We start from the raw sequence: 19485 nt of genomic DNA on the forward strand, positions 1-19485 counted from the left end.
TCGACCGTACTCGGTGGCTGTGGCTTGTGTTTGACCGGCTGAGATGGGGCAGTTGGGGTGTTAGACACAGCAGTAGTAGGGAGCTTGGCCTGAGCTGTGGAATGCGCCACCCCACTCCCCTGGGCTTTGGTCCGGGTGACCATGCTGTTTATAGCAGTTTCCAAAATGGTCAGTCTAATTTCAACCTTTTTAATGGACTCATTAATAGGTAAAAGGAGAGATCTCAGCAGAAACTCCAAGTTCCCTATTAATGAGGGGGGAGGTGGGGTAACTGATGCTATAGTCCCAGCATTTATGTCAGGAACCACAGCCTGTGCAGCTGCTTCAGATGAGCTGTTTTCCAAAGGCGGTACTACTGCTGGTGGGAGATCCAACCCCTCTGCTAGGGCACTCTCAGTTTGGTCAAGGGGTTTTAGCCCTTTACCAAAATCAGAATGCGAGATTTTGGCCTTACCTGGTGCCTCCCTTAGTTTCCTCCTTTTTTTACTTGGCGGTGGGCGGTGAATCTGAGCAACAACTAAATGCTTAGGTTTCTGTTTCCTAGGCTTGGCTGTGACGGTGGTGCGACCGGGGCTATGGGTAGGGAGAACAATTATACTGTTATCCGAGGGCAAGCAAGGTGTGGATGAAAAGTCACGAAACAAGAGGGGAACACCTTCTTGACTAGCATTATCCCCACTCATGTCTAGTGAGCCTCCCTCCCGGGTCATAACGAGAGGAATACTATCAAGGAGGGGTCTATTTTTCATGCTCTCAACTGAGCGACGCCGCTCAACCCTACGCTCATCTAAGATTGAATCCTTTTCGCCCTCACTCCGAACCTTAGGGAAATAATTGTCCAATGACCCATTACGTAATCTTCCTTTTTTCCCAGGGGTTTCCTCTTCAGTCGACATATCCAACGTATGGCTGAGCACGGGTCACTGAACAACAGATGTTAAGGGATAGGCCCAGCCCAGCCTACTCTGGCCAACGAGGGCCTCAGAGGGCCCGCCCTTTGCCCGGGATTCGCCCCGGTCGCTCCCGCGTGCTCCCGCGCAGCGGATGTTCCACCCTGTAAATAGGCAGGGCAGGGGGCGTGACCGGCAGGGAGAGCGGCCACAGGTGTGACACGCAGGGACTCCTGGGCAATGGAGTCCCTGCTAGGCTGCTCGCAGCCCTGCCGGTTCACGAGGGCTTAGTTCTTCTACTGCTCCACTCCCCGCGGTAACTCCTGGCGCAGCGGGACCCGCGCAGCGGGTCCGGCAAGATGCAGATTCCTCCCCTCAGCACGGGGCACAATCCAGCGACGGCAGGCAGAGATTCTTATTCCTCTGGGCAGCAACAGTAAGCAGCAAGGATTCCCGCAGTGTCACAAACACAGGCTGCTTTTACGATGTCGGGGGGCGTGGCCGGCAGGGAGTGCGGCCACAGGTGTGACACGCAGGGACTCCTGGGCAATGGAGTCCCTGCTAGGCTGCTCGCAGCCCTGCCGGTTCACGAGGGCTTAGTTCTTCTTCTGCTCCACTCCCCGCGGTGACTCCTGGCGCAGCGGGACCCGCGCAGCGGGTCCGGCAAGATGCAGATTCCTCCCCTCAGCACGGGGCACAATCCAGCGACGGCAGGCAGAGATTCTTATTCCTCTGGGCAGCAACAGTAAGCAGCAAGGATTCCCGCAGTGTCACAAACACAGGCTGCTTTTACGATGTCGGGGGGCGTGGCCGGCAGGGAGAGCGGCCACAGGTGTGACACGCAGGGACTCCTGGGCAATGGAGTCCCTGCTAGGCTGCTCGCAGCCCTGCCGGTTCATGAGGGCTTAGTTCTTCTTCTGCTCCACTCCCCGCGGTGACATCTGGCGCAGCGGGACCCGCGCAGCGGGTCCGGCAAGATGCAGATTCCTCCCCTCAGCACGGGGCACAATCCAGCGACGGCAGGCAGAGATTCTTATTCCTCTGGGAAGCAACAGTAAGCAGCAAGGATTCCCGCAGTGTCACAAACACAGGCTGCTTTTACGATGTCGGGGGGCGTGGCCGGCAGGGAGAGCGGCCACAGGTGTGACACGCAGGGACTCCTGGGCAATGGAGTCCCTGCTAGGCTGCTCGCAGCCCTGCCGGTTCACGAGGGCTTAGTTCTTCTTCTGCTCCACTCCCCGCGGTGACTCCTGGCGCAGCGGGACCCGCGCAGCGGGTCCGGCAAGATGCAGATTCCTCCCCTCAGCACGGGGCACAATCCAGCGACGGCAGGCAGAGATTCTTATTCCTCTGGGCAGCAACAGTAAGCAGCAGCAATTTAAAATAATGTGGTTGAGTGCATTCTTTTATGTGTAATCTCGAAGTTTATTTTATACTATTCTGCTACTAACATAATAAAACTTTATATTCTCTTGGTTGTGATTGCAGTATATATCCTTACATGTTATTTGGCTTGACTTGTCTCTGATTTTTTTATTTTTATTGGTGGTATAGTTGATGAAGATCATTAAGGGATTTAGATTTTTACTTTTATTTGACAAACTAATATATTTTATCTGTACTCTCTCCTGGCACACTGAGTCCACTGGTGTAACAAAACTTGAGGTTGAGGGGGTCCCCTGCAAGGCACCTGGAGGGGCCCCCTCCGGACTCAATCATGAGCTCTTCTGCCAGAATAATATGCAGAGGGGGCCCCTTGGTGCTTGCCCCCCCCCCCACACAGTGGGGGCTGTAGGGACCTGTGTTACACCACTGACTGAGTCACCTACATTAATGGCTGTACATCTCTGTTGAGCACAGATATGAGAATTACATGAAATTACCAATCTAAAAAACTCAATTTACAAAATTAATTCAAAGAACTCTGGAATTGTGTTTTGGAAACAGTAAACAGCTACCATCACATAGTGCTAATATGTTAGCTATCTGGTGTTACATTTCATATGTGACTTTGGAAAAAGTGTAAATGAAATTCATGAGAATGTTGAAACAAATAATGTTGACTAAAACACTTGGAAATAATAAAGAATATTCTAACTCACTCAACCCACATTTTTTGACAAAACTATAAGGTCCCAGATTTACAATTTTTAGATGTAGTGCACTGCAGCAGCCGCAAATGCTGCGCTGTGCTACATGAAAAGGAAAGAGAAGGAGAGCACCCTATTTACTAAAATAGGGCACTCTCTTTCCCTCACACTAGCGCCGTCACTGAAATCATCTTCCATGCACCACGGAGACACCTTTGCGCCATGGTACAAGGGTGTCTCCATGAGTCTAGCATAGATTTTGTACTGGTAGGAGCCCTTCCAGTACAAAACACTATGCACAGACTCACTTTAACCATTTCCCACTTTGTATGTGTGCTGTAAAGTGCAGTTCACATACAAAGTCGGAAAAGAAAGGAGACATTAAAGTATTTCTCCTTCCTTGCGCCTACCTGAAAAAGGCGCAGTTTTCTCACGCTAAACCCAATCTACTTTATTTATTAAATTGGTTTTCGGGTGAGAAACTTCGGGTGGTTGCATGGGAACGCCCATGCACCACCCTTGGTGTGCCCCCCTTGCGCAAAGTAATGCGAAACAAAAAAAAAATTGTGAACAAAAGATTTTGCACCAGTTTGTGCCATATTAGTGCTGCAAACACAGCGCAAAATCTTAGTAAATCCCCCCCCCCCCCCCCCCCCCAAGTATCAGACTCATTAGGTTGTAAAAACTTGAGCTGTACTGGAGTTAAATCTTCAGGGCAAAGCGTATAGATTCCTAATGTCAGGTTAATAAACAGATCCTGACATGACTACTAATTGACCGACCACCAGAAAAACAGTTATTTTCCAAACTCCATTACTTTTAGCTTCAGATCTACCAATCTGACATTCTAAGAAACGTAGTCTAAAACATATATGTAATTCAAACTTACTGAAGATTATGTAATGAGGTTTTTATAAATAGGCAGCTATGCAAAAATACTTAGGTCCTTATTCATGTAGGTAACTTTACATTAATCTACTCCTGCACCAGTGAGAACTTTTCACTTTTTTGCTGTTCACCATCTTACAATATAAAGTTAATCCTGGATTTAAATTCCTACATCCCCGATGGAGTCCCCTAGAAAAGAATGTATGTGTGTAAATTTACTAATATTAACTTTTCCCATGTAGGTGGATATCTCTGCCACCAGGGCGAATATCTCCCTATTAAAAAATATAGGTAAATGTATTAGAGTTTATTTAGCTGTTAACAATAGAATACAAAACGTTGTATTATAAAATATTAAAGGGAAATCATTTTACATATTTATTTTAAATCTAGAATAATAAAATACAGTATTACAGCACATTTACTTAGAAGTGTATTAATTATTTAAAATATATGTATTTAATATATTTAGTTAATTTATCGATATTGCTAGAAGATAAATTACAAAAAACAAATTAATTTTTGTAATCAATTTTTATAGTTTTAAACACTAATAATTATTCACAAAATGTTAACTTGTTTATAATTGTAATAAAAAAACATTTATCTTTGCTTTCTTTAGCAACATAATAATTGTGTATTAATACTGACGAGTTTCAATGTATGGTGCTGACCATACTCTAAGTTTGGGCTGCAGTACATTTAGGACTGTTTTGGAACTTTTTGGCTGTCATTACATGAGAAGTGCAGTTTGTGCATAGCAAAGGTGTAACTTGTGTGTGGAGGTGTTTTGTTTTTGTTTTTGCAAGTCCCTCCCTAAATCATATATGTAAGTACTCCCCATTTTAGTGACAGTCCCACTTTTTCTAAAAAAAAACATATACCTGCATATGCAGAGATCTCCACACTCATGTCGGCGATCTCCTCATAGAAAAGCTGAGGAGGCAGAGATTCCTGTACATAGGTTTGTAAATCCATCTCAGATTCCTTGCATCTCTCTGTCCCTTTGTCTGCATCAGCATCTGCTTATCCTAGGAACTGGCCAAGTTCTGCTCTCTTTACTTTCTTTACTATTTTGGCTGTGTATATGTATATACTTGATATACCTATGAGCTTAATACTCATTTGTGGCCATGTAATCTTCTCACTGCTTACGAAATTGTCTCCTACTCTACTGTCATTCCATTCCATTTTGTGAGCCTATAAAAGTGAGCAGCCTATCCCTAAAGCATCCCACAATATGAATGTCTTGTTGTCAGAGATTTTCTTGACTTAGTGTGAGAGACTTCCGGCATGTCTTAACCCAGAGACAGAGGGGCATATTTACAAGCCCCTGTCGCCACCACAACATAACATTAAGTGCTATTGTGGTGGCGTTAGGGGTTTCACCTTACTTACAAGGCAGTGTTAGGCCACTTACTGTGATTTGAATGAATCTGAATGAATGAATGAATGAATCTTTCTTTACTGTATGATTACTTAAAATCAAAGCGATAGCATGAAAGGACAGTAGTATAAAAATTAGGAGACAGCATAAGCTATGGATAAAATTATAAGGTATGCAATTTTAAAATTATCGTTGCGTTTGTCACCAAGCAAAATGTACAACTTCCCCGGGTATGCAGTCAAAGGTGGTTTGTATGGCAAGTGATGGGTGAAACGACGCTTACACAAAGCCAAAACTATGAGGTTCACGAGCATGCAATATTATAACGTACAGACATGCATGAGGTTAAGATATACAGAACGGTTGTCAACAATAGCATCCCACAATATGAATGTCTTGTTGTCAGAGATTTTCTTGACTTAGTGTGAGAGTCTTCCGGCATGTCTTAACCCAGAGACAGAGGGGCATATTTACAAGCCCCTGTCGCCACCACAACATAACATTAAGTGCTGTTGTGTTGGCGATAGGGGTTTCACCTTACTTACAAGGCAGCGCTAGGCCACTTACTGTGACTCGGATGAATCTGAATGAATTAATTAATCTTTCTTTATTGTATGATTACTTGAAATCAAAGCGATAGCATAAAAGGACAGTAGTAAAAAAACTAAGAGACAGCATAAGATATGGATAAAATTATATGGTATGCAATTAAAAAATTATCGTTGCATTTGTCACCAGGCAAAATGTACAACCTCCCCGGGTATGCAGTCAAAGATGGCAAGTGCCGGGTAAAACGACGCTTACACAAAGCCAAAACTATGAGGTTCACGAGCATGCAATATTATAACGTACAGACATGCATAAGGTTAAGATATACAGAACGGTTTTCAACAATAGGTTTGACAAATAAAACTCTACCCGAATCAATAATAAACTAATGTTAAAATCGCCAATTACGTGCTCAGTAACTTGACGGTCTATTTGGCACATGATGATGCAGAAAGCCTCGCCAAAAGACTATGTAGTTCTCTAGATGGAAAAGCTAAAACGTGTGCGGGCCCCTAGAGTGGTAAGACCTTTATCCATGCAGGTGTGTGCCAAATATTAAAGTCATCAGAATTCATGCCCTGTTATGTGTTAGTCTGTTTAGTGAAAAAGGGTCTTGCCAAGATTGTGTGGGGAGCTTGTTGGAACTTCTGAGCCATATGTGGGCCCTAGAATAATCTGTAGTAAACATGGACACGCTGGTATGATGTAACCCAAGTAGGTTTATTCAGTTAAGTAAACAGGTAGTATACATCTTCTGTGAATCCTCATCAACAGGTCATCATTAACAGCACCACCAGGAGCAGCCTTCTAGCTGCTCAGCCCCATCCACCAACTGTCATCACTCATCTAGTCACACAGGCATTCCACTCATAGCCCATTCACCACACATTCCACTCAGAACACTCACACAGGCTGAGCAGCTAGGAACAGGATAACATAGAAGAGAAACCATAACATCAGAATACTACATTACCTCTTCCCTTTTGAACATCAGAATGAACAAAACCAATGCATTAAACTAGAAACATAAAAAAACAGCAATAGTAATTAGTCCACAACCCAAAGGTTGATGGAAACACCACCCGCATAACAAAAAGGATAGGAACTATAACAATTAGAGTCAAAATCCCAGACCCAGGGACAACAGGAACACCGCATTACGAAAGGGTAAAGAACTAAAGACAAGAAGGAAAGATGGATACAGAATACCCACACCCCTCCTCAAATGAGGAAAATAAATGTACGTCAAAATGTATCTCTCCATGTAAGGAGAAAAGTCATTTGGACTAAAGGGACTGAAACCTAATATCCTGCTCCCAAATTAACCAAGGGATAACACAGTACGTAAATGCTCTCAATGTAGAGAGAAAAGCTGTGTGGACTAAAAGGACTAAAACCCAATGTCCTGCCCCCACCATTAACAAGGGATAACATGTAAACATGTATATGCTCTCCGTGTAGGGGTCTCTCCATGTGAGGAGGCACACAAGGACAAAACCCTGCAACAAAATTGATCATGTAGCACAAGGTGTCTTACGCACGCAGGGAACACACCCCTGCAACAAACAAATAACGTGCGGCATAAGGTGTCTTACGCAAGCAAGGAAAGTGACTACTTGCAACAGGACAAAAATGGGACCACAACCCATAACCTAGTGTAATGGGAATAAACCTCTTGAGCCAACTCTCATGTATGATAAATGGCTTACAGTGAGAAAGGGAAACAAATCCTAAACCCAACGTTCTTGTAAAGGAACACAGACTAAACGTGAGGACATGGGACTAACTAAAAACCTACTCCCATCCCAAAGTAAGGGATGCATAAATTGTAACAGTGAGGATATGGGACAAAGAGCTGTTCCCTAAATAAACAACCCTGAAGTAAGGCTTGTGAAACCCACCAACATATAAATATGGGCATAATTCACATACATTTGCGTAAATCAGACTAGATTAAACATTGAATCGTAAACATTTTCCAAACAAGCATGTAATGAAAGTGCTGTCCATAGATACCAGATGCACGCAAAATACATGGCATGTCAACTTCAAACCTCGTAGTATATAATGTTTCAAATGGTATTATTTAGTGCCTCACAGAGCAGACAGGTGTGTCAATGTGGGCAGACTTCACAAAAAAAAAAACTCATATGTAACAACCAAAACTGCCGTCTTGTACAATGTGCGCAAAATCTCTTAATAAATTATCAGAACATGTTGGAGGCAGTATATTTAAAAATCTTTTTTCCAACGTGTACCCAATCAAAGTGGGCATACTTTGCAGCCCAACTCCAGCAAATGCCTAACCTTACCGCACAGTCCTTACATTGCTGCTCTTGACCGCATCTTTCTTTTGCTTATCTCCATTGTTAGGCCGACAAAATGGTGCTCCTTCATACCTCCACTGTGAAGAAAAACTGTATCTCATACTGTCTAAATCCATGCGATACAAAAGGGGATGATGGACGGAGCGTTTGAACAAATCAAACACTCACCCCCAGTCAACTGATCTGGATTCAATCCATCACCATTCTTTAGTTCACTCAGCCACCCCAGTTCAGACATGGCTATATGCAAATCAGTCTGACCCTGTGCCTTGTGGGAACAGTTCAGCCCGAACTGCCAAGCCATGTCTTCCCTGGACCGGAAACAAGCATCCTGGGACCGGTTTCGGATTCATAATCCTCATCAGCCAGGCTATCTTGAATCCAGTGGCCAAGTGAACAAGGGACTCACGTCTGAGCATACCCTGCCACACTTAGGGCGAACAAAGCGATACAAAAGGGGATGATGGACGGAGCGTTTGAACAAATCAAACACTCACCCCCAGTCAACTGATCTGGATTCAATCCATCACCATTCTTTAGTTCACTCAGCCACCCCAGTTCAGACATGGCTATATGCAAATCAGTCTGACCCTGTGCCTTGTGGGAACAGTTCAGCCCGAACTGCCAAGCCATGTCTTCCCTGGACCGGAAACAAGCATCCTGGGACCGGTTTCGGATTCATAATCCTCATCAGCCAGGCTATCTTGAATCCAGTGGCCAAGTGAACAAGGGACTCACGTCTGAGCATACCCTGCCACACTTAGGGCGAACAAAGCGATACAAAAGGGGATGATGGACGGAGCGTTTGAACAAATCAAACACTCACCCCCAGTCAACTGATCTGGGTTCAATCCATCACCATTCTTTAGTTCACTCAGCCACCCCAGTTCAGACATGGCTATATGCAAATCAGTCTGACCCTGTGCCTTGTGGGAACAGTTCAGCCCGAACTGCCAAGCCATGTCTTCCCTGGACCGGAAACAAGCATCCTGGGACCGGTTTCGGATTCATAATCCTCATCAGCCAGGCTATCTTGAATCCAGTGGCCAAGTGAACAAGGGACTCACGTCTGAGCATACCCTGCCACACTTAGGGCGAACAAAGCGATACAAAAGGGGATGATGGACGGAGCGTTTGAACAAATCAAACACTCACCCCCAGTCAACTGATCTGGGTTCAATCCATCACCATTCTTTAGTTCACTCAGCCACCCCAGTTCAGACATGGCTATATGCAAATCAGTCTGACCCTGTGCCTTGTGGGAACAGTTCAGCCCGAACTGCCAAGCCATGTCTTCCCTGGACCGGAAACAAGCATCCTGGGACCGGTTTCGGATTCATAATCCTCATCAGCCAGGCTATCTTGAATCCAGTGGCCAAGTGAACAAGGGACTCACGTCTGAGCATACCCTGCCACACTTAGGGCGAACAAAGCGATACAAAAGGGGATGATGGACGGAGCGTTTGAACAAATCAAACACTCACCCCCAGTCAACTGATCTGGGTTCAATCCATCACCATTCTTTAGTTCACTCAGCCACCCCAGTTCAGACATGGCTATATGCAAATCAGTCTGACCCTGTGCCTTGTGGGAACCGTTCAGCCCGAACTGCCAAGCCATGTCTTCCCTGGACCGGAAACAAGCATCCTGGGACCGGTTTCGGATTCATAATCCTCATCAGCCAGGCTATCTTGAATCCAGTGGCCAAGTGAACAAAGGACTCACATTTGAGCATACCCTGCCACACTTAGGGCGAACAAAGCGATACAAAAGGGGATGATGGACGGAGCGTTTGAACAAATCAAACACTCACCCCCAGTCAACTGATCTGGGTTCAATCCATCACCATTCTTTAGTTCACTCAGCCACCCCAGTTCAGACATGGCTATATGCAAATCAGTCTGATCCTGTGCCTTGTGGGAACAGTTCAGCCCGAACTGCCAAGCCATGTCTTCCCTGGACCGGAAACAAGCATCCTGGGACCGGTTTCGGATTCATAATCGTCATCAGCCAGGCTATCTTGAATCCAGTGGCCAAGTGAACAAGGGACTCCCCTCTGAGCATACCCTGCCACACTTAGGGCGAACAAAGCGATACAAAAGGGGATGATGGACGGAGCGTTTGAACAAATCAAACACTCACCCCCAGTCAACTGATCTGGGTTCAATCCATCACCATTCTTTAGTTCACTCAGCCACCCCAGTTCAGACATGGCTATATGCAAATCAGTCTGACCCTGTGCCTTGTAGGAACAGTTCAGCCCGAACTGCCAAGCCATGTCTTCCCTGGACCGGAAACAAGCATCCTGGGACCGGTTTCGGATTCATAATCCTCATCAGCCAGGCTATCTTGAATCCAGTGGCCAAGTGAACAAGGGACTCACGTCTGAGCATACCCTGCCACACTTAGGGCGAACAAAGCGATACAAAAGGGGATGATGAACGGAGCGTTTGAACAAATCAAACACTCACCCCCAGTCAACTGATCTGGGTTCAATCCATCACCATTCTTTAGTTCACTCAGCCACCCCAGTTCAGACATGGCTATATGCAAATCAGTCTGACCCTGTGCCTTGTGGGAACAGTTCAGCCCGAACTGCCAAGCCATGTCTTCCCTGGACCGGAAACAAGCATCCTGGGACCGGTTTCGGATTCATAATCCTCATCAGCCAGGCTATCTTGAATCCAGTGGCCAAGTGAACAAGGGACTCACGTCTGAGCATACCCTGCCACACTTAGGGCGAACAAAGCGATACAAAAGGGGATGATGGACGGAGCGTTTGAACAAATCAAACACTCACCCCCAGTCAACTGATCTGGGTTCAATCCATCACCATTCTTTAGTTCACTCAGCCACCCCAGTTCAGACATGGCTATATGCAAATCAGTCTGACCCTGTGCCTTGTGGGAACAGTTCAGCCCGAACTGCCAAGGCATGTCTTCCCTGGACCGGAAACAAGCATCCTGGGACCGGTTTCGGATTCATAATCCTCATCAGCCAGGCTATCTTGAATCCAGTGGCCAAGTGAACAAGGGACTCACGTCTGAGCATACCCTGCCACACTTAGGGCGAACAAAGCAATACAAAAGGGGATGATGGACGGAGCGTTTGAACAAATCAAACACTCACCCCCAGTCAACTGATCTGGGTTCAATCCATCACCATTCTTTAGTTCACTCAGCCACCCCAGTTCAGACATGGCTATATGCAAATCAGTCTGACCCTGTGCCTTGTGGGAACAGTTCAGCCCGAACTGCCAAGCCATGTCTTCCCTGGACCGGAAACAAGCATCCTGGGACCGGTTTCGGATTCATAATCCTCATCAGCCAGGCTATCTTGAATCCAGTGGCCAAGTGAACAAGGGACTCACGTCTGAGCATACCATGCCACACTTAGGGCGAACAAAGCGATACAAAAGGGGATGATGGACGGAGCGTTTGAACAAATCAAACACTCACCCCCAGTCAACTGATCTGGGTTCAATCCATCACCATTCTTTAGTTCACTCAGCCACCCCAGTTCAGACATGGCTATATGCAACTCAGTCTGACCCTGTGCCTTGTGGGAACAGTTCAGCCCGAACTGCCAAGCCATGTCTTCCCTGGACCGGAAACAAGCATCCTGGGACCGGTTTCGGATTCATAATCCTCATCAGCCAGGCTATCTTGAATCCAGTGGCCAAGTGAACAAGGGACTCACGTCTGAGCATACCCTGCCACACTTAGGGCGAACAAAGCGATACAAAAGGGGATGATGGACGGAGCGTTTGAACAAATCAAACACTCACCCCCAGTCAACTGATCTGGGTTCAATCCATCACCATTCTTTAGTTCACTCAGCCACCCCAGTTAAGACATGGCTATATGCAAATCAGTCTGACCCTGTGCCTTGTGGGAACAGTTCAGCCCGAACCATGCAGCTGAAGAAATGAAGTGCAACCAATTTGGAAACTGGGCCGTTCCTGCTAAACTTCAAACAGCAGATAACTTTATTAGCAGGACAGCGTGGTTGGCATAAGGCAGAAGCCCATCAAATAATAAGTCCCACGCCAACCCTAAAATGGCAGTACGTTGTCAACATGGTGTTGAGTGGTACACGGCACGCTTGCACAGCAGAGCGACCATCAGCAGCAGCCAAAGACTCTGAAGATACCGTGTCATCAAAGAAGATTCCACCAACGAACTCCAAGAAATCATGACACAGGCAATTCTCCACGTGCTCTGTCTGTGCACGCTATATGTGTCTGGCGCCTCTGTTTAAATTTGCCAATAGCAGTTCAACTGACCAAGACAAAAAGATGACTCAAGTGAGCCCAACAATATGAGACAACATATGTTGCACATGTCTCACCTGTCTTGGCCCCATACGGTGCTAAACAAAACTAGAACATGTTGAAGCGGAAAAAATACATGCTCGGCAGCACCGCTTGGCTCAGAGAACCAAACCACGAAGAATGTCTCAGTTGAGTGAAAAACTCACCTCCACTGACTGCAAAATCACGTAGAGGCAGAAAAGATCGCTCTGCGACGTGACAACTCAAAAGTGTCTGCAAACAATTTTCCCCAATACTTGGTCGTGTCACATACACCTTGAAACAGCTCAAGTGACAAAGCTATTTCCATGGTGAACCTCCAGCGCAACAGCTCTCCATTTCTGCTCCACTGTGGAAAAATAAATCAGCTTGTAGACACCACATTCCCAACACACATCTGTTGGCAAGCTGATCTTGTTGATGTGACCACATGGTACAGCACGCTTGGGTTGGGGTTGTCCGATCTGATGGACACCGGTGGGTCTGCCTTGCGTGCTCTTTACGTACCCTTTGTGACTCCTTATGTTTCTTTGTTTCATCTTGTGGCTCCTGCTTTTTGCATCTTGTTCCTGTCGTCTGTGCCTGACGTCTTCTCCCTGTTGTAGCTTCTACCCAACACGTGTAGAAGGCATCTTGAAGTCTCTTCAGACTACTTGTACCAAATGTAAAGCGTGGGGAGGTCCCCAACTTGTCGGCAAAATTAATGTAGTAAACATGGACATGCTGGTATGATATAACCATGTAGGTTTATTCAAGTAAGTAAACAAGTAGTACAAATCTTCAGTAACTACTCATCAACGGGTCATCATTAACAGCCCCACCAGTAGCAGCCTGCTACCTGCTCAGCCCCATTCACCAACTGTCATCACTCATCCTCATCCAGTCACACAGGCATTCCACTCATAGCGCATTCACCAAACACTCCACTCAGGACACTCACACAGGCTGAGCAGCTAGGAACAGGATAACATAAAAGAGAAACCATAACATCAGAATACTACATAATCTATCCTTCGTGCAAGCCAGTGTACACTTTGGGAATCTTACCGTTACTTAACACTGCAATGTAAATGAGGCACCCTTTCACACTGTACTCAGCGTGAAAGTGAGGGCAATGGGTGTTGCAGTAGGTGTTCCACCACAACACCCATTGATTTTTTCATTTTGCACTATTTACAAGGGTGGTGTAAATAGGAGGCAGCCCCAAAATTAGTACCAGGGAAAACCTAGCCCTAAACAGGAGAAACGAAGAGAAATGTTGTATTTCTCTTCCTTTTTGATGTTTTCATGCGTACTGCGTTGTCGGCACACATAGAAACAACAAATTGCCGTTGATTGTTTATCTGCAGGAAGGGAGACCTTTCTGCACATAAACAATCTTTCCCTTAATACAGACACCCTTGCACTATGGTAGGGGGAAACACAGGGCTGCAATATGGTGCAGCCCTGCATATCTGAAGTGGCGGAGCACAGCATAAAGCCAAGGAGACTAATGCCTTGCTTCGCCACTTTGTTGTAAATATGCCCCAGAGTTTCCATATGTCCTTAATACAATGCAGGTATCTACTTATACCAGAATCAAAACCTTACTATCTCAATCGCTCCCTGGTAGTCCAGGCCAACCATTATTTGGTGCGCTGTCGGTTACTTGGTATTACAGGAGGATGGAGGTTATTTTTTTATTGGGTAATATAAAAAAATCATGTGGTATGGGTGTCCGGTGAGGCACGAATATCTCATCTGTGTAATGAATAGAAGCGAGGGAGGAGGACTCAGAGTAATGCAATTACTGATAAGTAATTAAAGCATTACACTCTGCCTTGCAGTACACCATGAATCATGTTTGTCCCGTGACGGGTCTAAAAGGCCTCGTTGGCCTGTGCTTCAAATGGTTTGAACCACTTACCACCATTGCAATTAACTCATTCCATTTGCGGAACACCCAGGACTAACTTCACATCAAAGCCGCATAGGGTCTATTTAGCCTACTTTACCTTTGCCTCCCCCACAGCAAATCAGCAATTCTGGTTTTGTATAGTTGCCATGATCCATCCTCATATATTGTGCCTCATCCACGTCATATTTCTTTGTTCTACGTAAAGCGCTCCTCAGACTTCCAGTGATACAGGTGCAATACATAAAAACGAATACAATTAAATAAAGAAAATATGTGAACGAGTAAGTCACACACTAAAGTATGTCCCGCTCAACGAAGAGCAAATCATATTTAGAGCGTGTACAAAATTGTAGAAACCATGAAATTCTTCTCCGGGAAGATTACTTTTCCCATCAGAGTTGATGTGGTTCGTTAGACATATTTGTCTTGTGGAGCCATGTAGGTGACAAATGGTTTTTATTTACAAAACCGTGGTTTCCACAGAACACGAAAGAGACTCCCACGGGTACTCTCACTGCAACCTCTTATCCAAATTGCGTGTTGGTAATGGGCAGAGGCTTTTGTTTGACAACAGCAATACAGCATCTTGCGTTTTTGCTTCTAGAGATATAATGAATGTATTGTTGCAGTTAAACCCGCCTCCAAGCAGTGTTGCCAAAAAGAATACATTAAACGTAGACTGGTATTTGTTTGGAAACACTCGCACACTTCCTGTGACGTCTCTCCTCACTAATGTGATATTATATTTGTTTATTCCCTTCCACGTGATTTCTCGGAGCCGAGAGCTGACAGGTAAGGCAGAATGACTGATGCAACAGATGCAAATGTGATGAGGTTTGTCACAGCAGAGGATGACAGCCCCCAAACAAGGCTCTGCAAACCTAAAAATAAACATCTCAGTCATTCTCTCTTTGACACGGCGCCCGCTAATGCTGCTGCGTAACCAGCACCTTTCATTACGCGGTCCATCTGTCAGCAACCCTTCTATGAGAGTCGTCCCCATCCCAGAGAACAATGATTCATTGTACTGTAGTACAACATTCATTATTCCGAAAGCCTGAATTTACACTGACACGGCTTTCACCAGGAGAAGCAGCCAGATTATGCGCTACGCGAAGGGGAAAGCGCTGCAGCCGTGGGCTATTTATTTCAATTGGTGTTTGCAAAGCAAGCATCGCTACCGAAGCAACTGTGGATATTTGTGGGCAAGTGGAGGGAGTTTTTTTTAGTGTTTACAATAACAATTTCCCTTTGTGCCACTAACTTTGTGCTTAACAATTAATGAGGAATAAGATGCCATAATAAAGTAGAAGCAGGTCACAAACGGAGGGTGCAAATTGCACACCAACGTTTATGACATGTTTGTAATTACTTAACATGTGGTCGATGTTGTTATAGATCAACACAAGAAAGTAGTTGGGTTCCAGGATGTAGATGTATTGCACAGCGGAACAGCTTAACACCCACAGGAAGAGACACGTCTTCTTCCAACCGCAGCCCAGAACGAATCCCCGAATCCACACAAAGATTCCACTGACATCATAAGTTCTAACATGACATGTAATGGAATACCACACACCTCCCCCCCTTCAAAAAAAACAAAACTAAAAGAAAACACAACAAACAAAACAAAGAAAACAGAGGAATAAAATCAGAACCGAACAAAATCCTTGAATTTCATTGGAAGACATCTGACACGTGAACTACAACGTGAGGCAATTGACCTTTGATCACAGGCAGGAAGAGCACAATCAGAATGGTCCATATTAACCAAGTTGTCTGCAACAATATCCTGATCAACATTCACAGGAATAACATTCTTGGTTGCATTTTCACCAAAAGTACAACCATTAAGGATATCATCATTGGTAATATTGTCAACATTAACATTCTTATTCAAAGACAATTGATCAAAGGCTTCATGAGTACCACAAAGCTCAGATTTGTCATTCACCATATGTGAGTCATTAGAGGGGGGAACGCTCGGATGTGAAGAGAAAGAATTGGAATCAGTGGACCTACATTCAGTAAAGTGTTTCAAGTCATCAGATCTACACACAGATATGCGTCTTAAATTCCAGATTTTTCCATCTTCCACCCTAACAGCTTTGCTGAATAGTTCAATAACTCTGAGAGGACCAGACCATCTGGGAGAACCTTTGCGGATTTGTCCACCGAACTTCACTCTCACAAAATCACCAACACTTAATTTGGGTAGACCCACATTACGTGTTGGGACACGGGACATCTTAGCTTGGTATTTATTGACTCTCTCTCTGACAGCCCTCAAATCTAATTCTAGATAGTCACCCTTTTCAGTTCGCAACCACCAAGGCATGAGTTTCGAACCAGGCTTTCTACAGCGCAACATTTCAAAAGGTGATAATCCAGTAACAGTATTAGGGGAAAAGCGATACGTCAATAAGGTTGCTTGGAGGGCTTTCTTCCATTTCAAACCACTACGCAAAGCCAACTGACAAGATTCTTTAATTACTCTATTAAAACGTTTAACTTGTCCGTTGGCTTGAGGAAAATAGTTGGAAACTCTTTTATGTTTGATACCACAACTGGAGAGGAATGATGAAAAAATTTCGCTAACAAACTGTGGACCATTATCAGTAACAAGTTCTTCAGGTAGACCTTCTCTGGAGAAAACCTCATTAAGGAAGTCGACAATTACATCAGTATTTACTTTCTCCACAATTTTCAATTCCGGCCACTTGGAGAAATAATCAACCAGAACAATGGCAAACATCTCTTTGCCCGACTGATAACTAAAAGGGCCAATGATGTCTACACCTAGTTTGCGCCACGGACCTTGAACAAACTCAACAGGAGTAGGACTCACAGAAATGGGTTTCACGGATTTATCACTCAAGGAACAAGGGGAACAATTCCTTACCCATTTATCAATCATGTTGTCCATACTAGGCCACCAATAAAATTCTCTGATCCTTCTTTTAGTGGAAGACATCCCTAAATGACCTTCATGAGCCAGATCACAAATCATATCTCGTATGCCCAAGGGAGGAATAATTTTATCATCTCTAAAAATCATTGCGCCATCATCCATCAACTCATCCTTTACTTTAAAGAAAGAAGCCAGTTCACCACTAAGTTTCCTCTCTTCAGGCCATCCTTTGTTTAAAAACAACCTTACATCCTTCAGAACATCATCCTGATCCCAAGCTTTAATCCAAGCAGCCTGAGAAATCAGTTTAGACTGATTATCATTAACAATGATGTTAATATCACTCATGGTAAAAGCCACATCACATTCTTCAGAGTGATCTACAGCTGGACCATCCTTAACGGGAAAACGAGACATGCAATCTGCATGGACATTAAGGCGACCCGGAACATAGGTGACAACACATCGATATTCCTGCAACTTTGCGGCAAGCCTCGCTAGACGAGCAGTAAGAGTCCTACCACCACCAGCAGATAGCATAGTGACCAGAGGCTTGTGGTCAGTCCTTAGTGAAAATTTGGTACCCCAAATAAACTGACAGAAATGTTGGGTGGCCCAGGTACACGCAAGTAACTCCCTCTCTATCGTGGAATAATTAACTTCAGAACCACGAAGAGACCTTGAAGCATAGGAGACAACATATTCACCTGAATTGTCTTTTTGCATTAAAACTGCACCTAGGCCTATATTGCTGGCATCTACACAAAGTATACATTCCTTATTGACTGAATATGGTTTGAGAAAAGGAGCACATACAATTTTCCTTTTAAGAACATCAAAAGACTCTTGCTGGTCTTTTCCCCATTCGAATTTTGCTTGTTTCTTGAGCAAGGAGCGTAAAGGGTGTACTAACATGGAGTAATTCTGAACAAATTTCCCATAAAATTCTGTAAGACCAAGAAAGGATAGCAACTGTTCCTTGGAAGTGGGGATAGGAGCAGACAGAATACTTTTAACATGGCTGAGTTTGGGCTTAATACCATTCTCTGAAATCTCATGGCCTAAGTATTCAACTTTAGACTGTCTAAATTTGCATTTCGAAAACTTTAAGGTTAAACCTTTCTCTTGGATACAATTAAGAACAGAATACAAGTTCAAATCATGTTCATCACAGTCCTTACCAAAAATCAAAATATCATCTTGGAAAGCCACTGCACCACTACAGTTCTTTAGTACGTCTCGCATGAGTCTCTGAAAGACGGAAGCAGCACTGGCTAGTCCAAAGGGCATTCTCAAGTATTGAAACATGCCCTCTGGAGTCACAAATGCTGTTAATTTCCTGGACTCTTCATGGAGCTCCACTTGGTGATATGCACTCGCCAAGTCTATCGTAGAGAATACAGTGGCACCAGACAAAGAGGAAATCAACTCATGAATGTTCGGTAAGGGATGTTTATCAACCCATATTTCCTGGTTCAGGCTACGAAGGTCCACACAGAGACGGAGATCCCCAGAATTCTTGAGGGATAAAACAACGGGGGAAACCCAGGGAGAAGACTCAATAGGTTCGATGATATGCTTTATAACAAGATCATCTAAAATTCCTTTGAGCTTATCCCTGTAAGCTAAAGGGACATTCCTTACCCTGTGTCTAACTGGCACAGCATTCTCATTGAGTATAATCCTATGTTTGAAGTCTGTGTACTTGCCAAGAGTATCTTTAAAGACATTGGGAAACTTATTTTTAATATTGCCTATGAAATAAGAATCAATCATATCGGAAAGTAAGTTCACCTCTGGCTCTATGAAACACACAGGAGGGTTGGCATTAGGATCTAGTTTGATGCCTAATTCACGTTGGTGTGGCCATCCTAAAATAGCTACCCCTTTAGTGGCTACATACACTTTCCCATTGGTGACACGATCTTTAACTTGAAGTTTGGCCCAGAAGTACCCTTCCAATTCTATTTTCTTGCCTGAGTATTCTCCAGGATGAATGTCTGGAACACAAAGTTCCCTATTGTCCCAGAAACTTTTAAACAAATCTAACCCAATGATGGAATATCGTGAACACGAATCCATCATTAGCTCAATGGACATGCCATCAACCAGAATGGGATAAGAGGGAAATTCATCCAGTTCAACCTCATCCACAGAAAGGATGCAATTGAAGCTATTGAAAACTTCCTCTTCCTCTTGTGAAATATAATTCACTCTTTGTGTCGAACGACAAA

The sequence above is a fragment of the Lissotriton helveticus genome, chromosome 8 (genome assembly GCF_964261635.1).
Source record: "Lissotriton helveticus chromosome 8, aLisHel1.1, whole genome shotgun sequence".
Classification (NCBI taxonomy): Eukaryota; Metazoa; Chordata; class Amphibia; order Caudata; family Salamandridae; genus Lissotriton; species Lissotriton helveticus.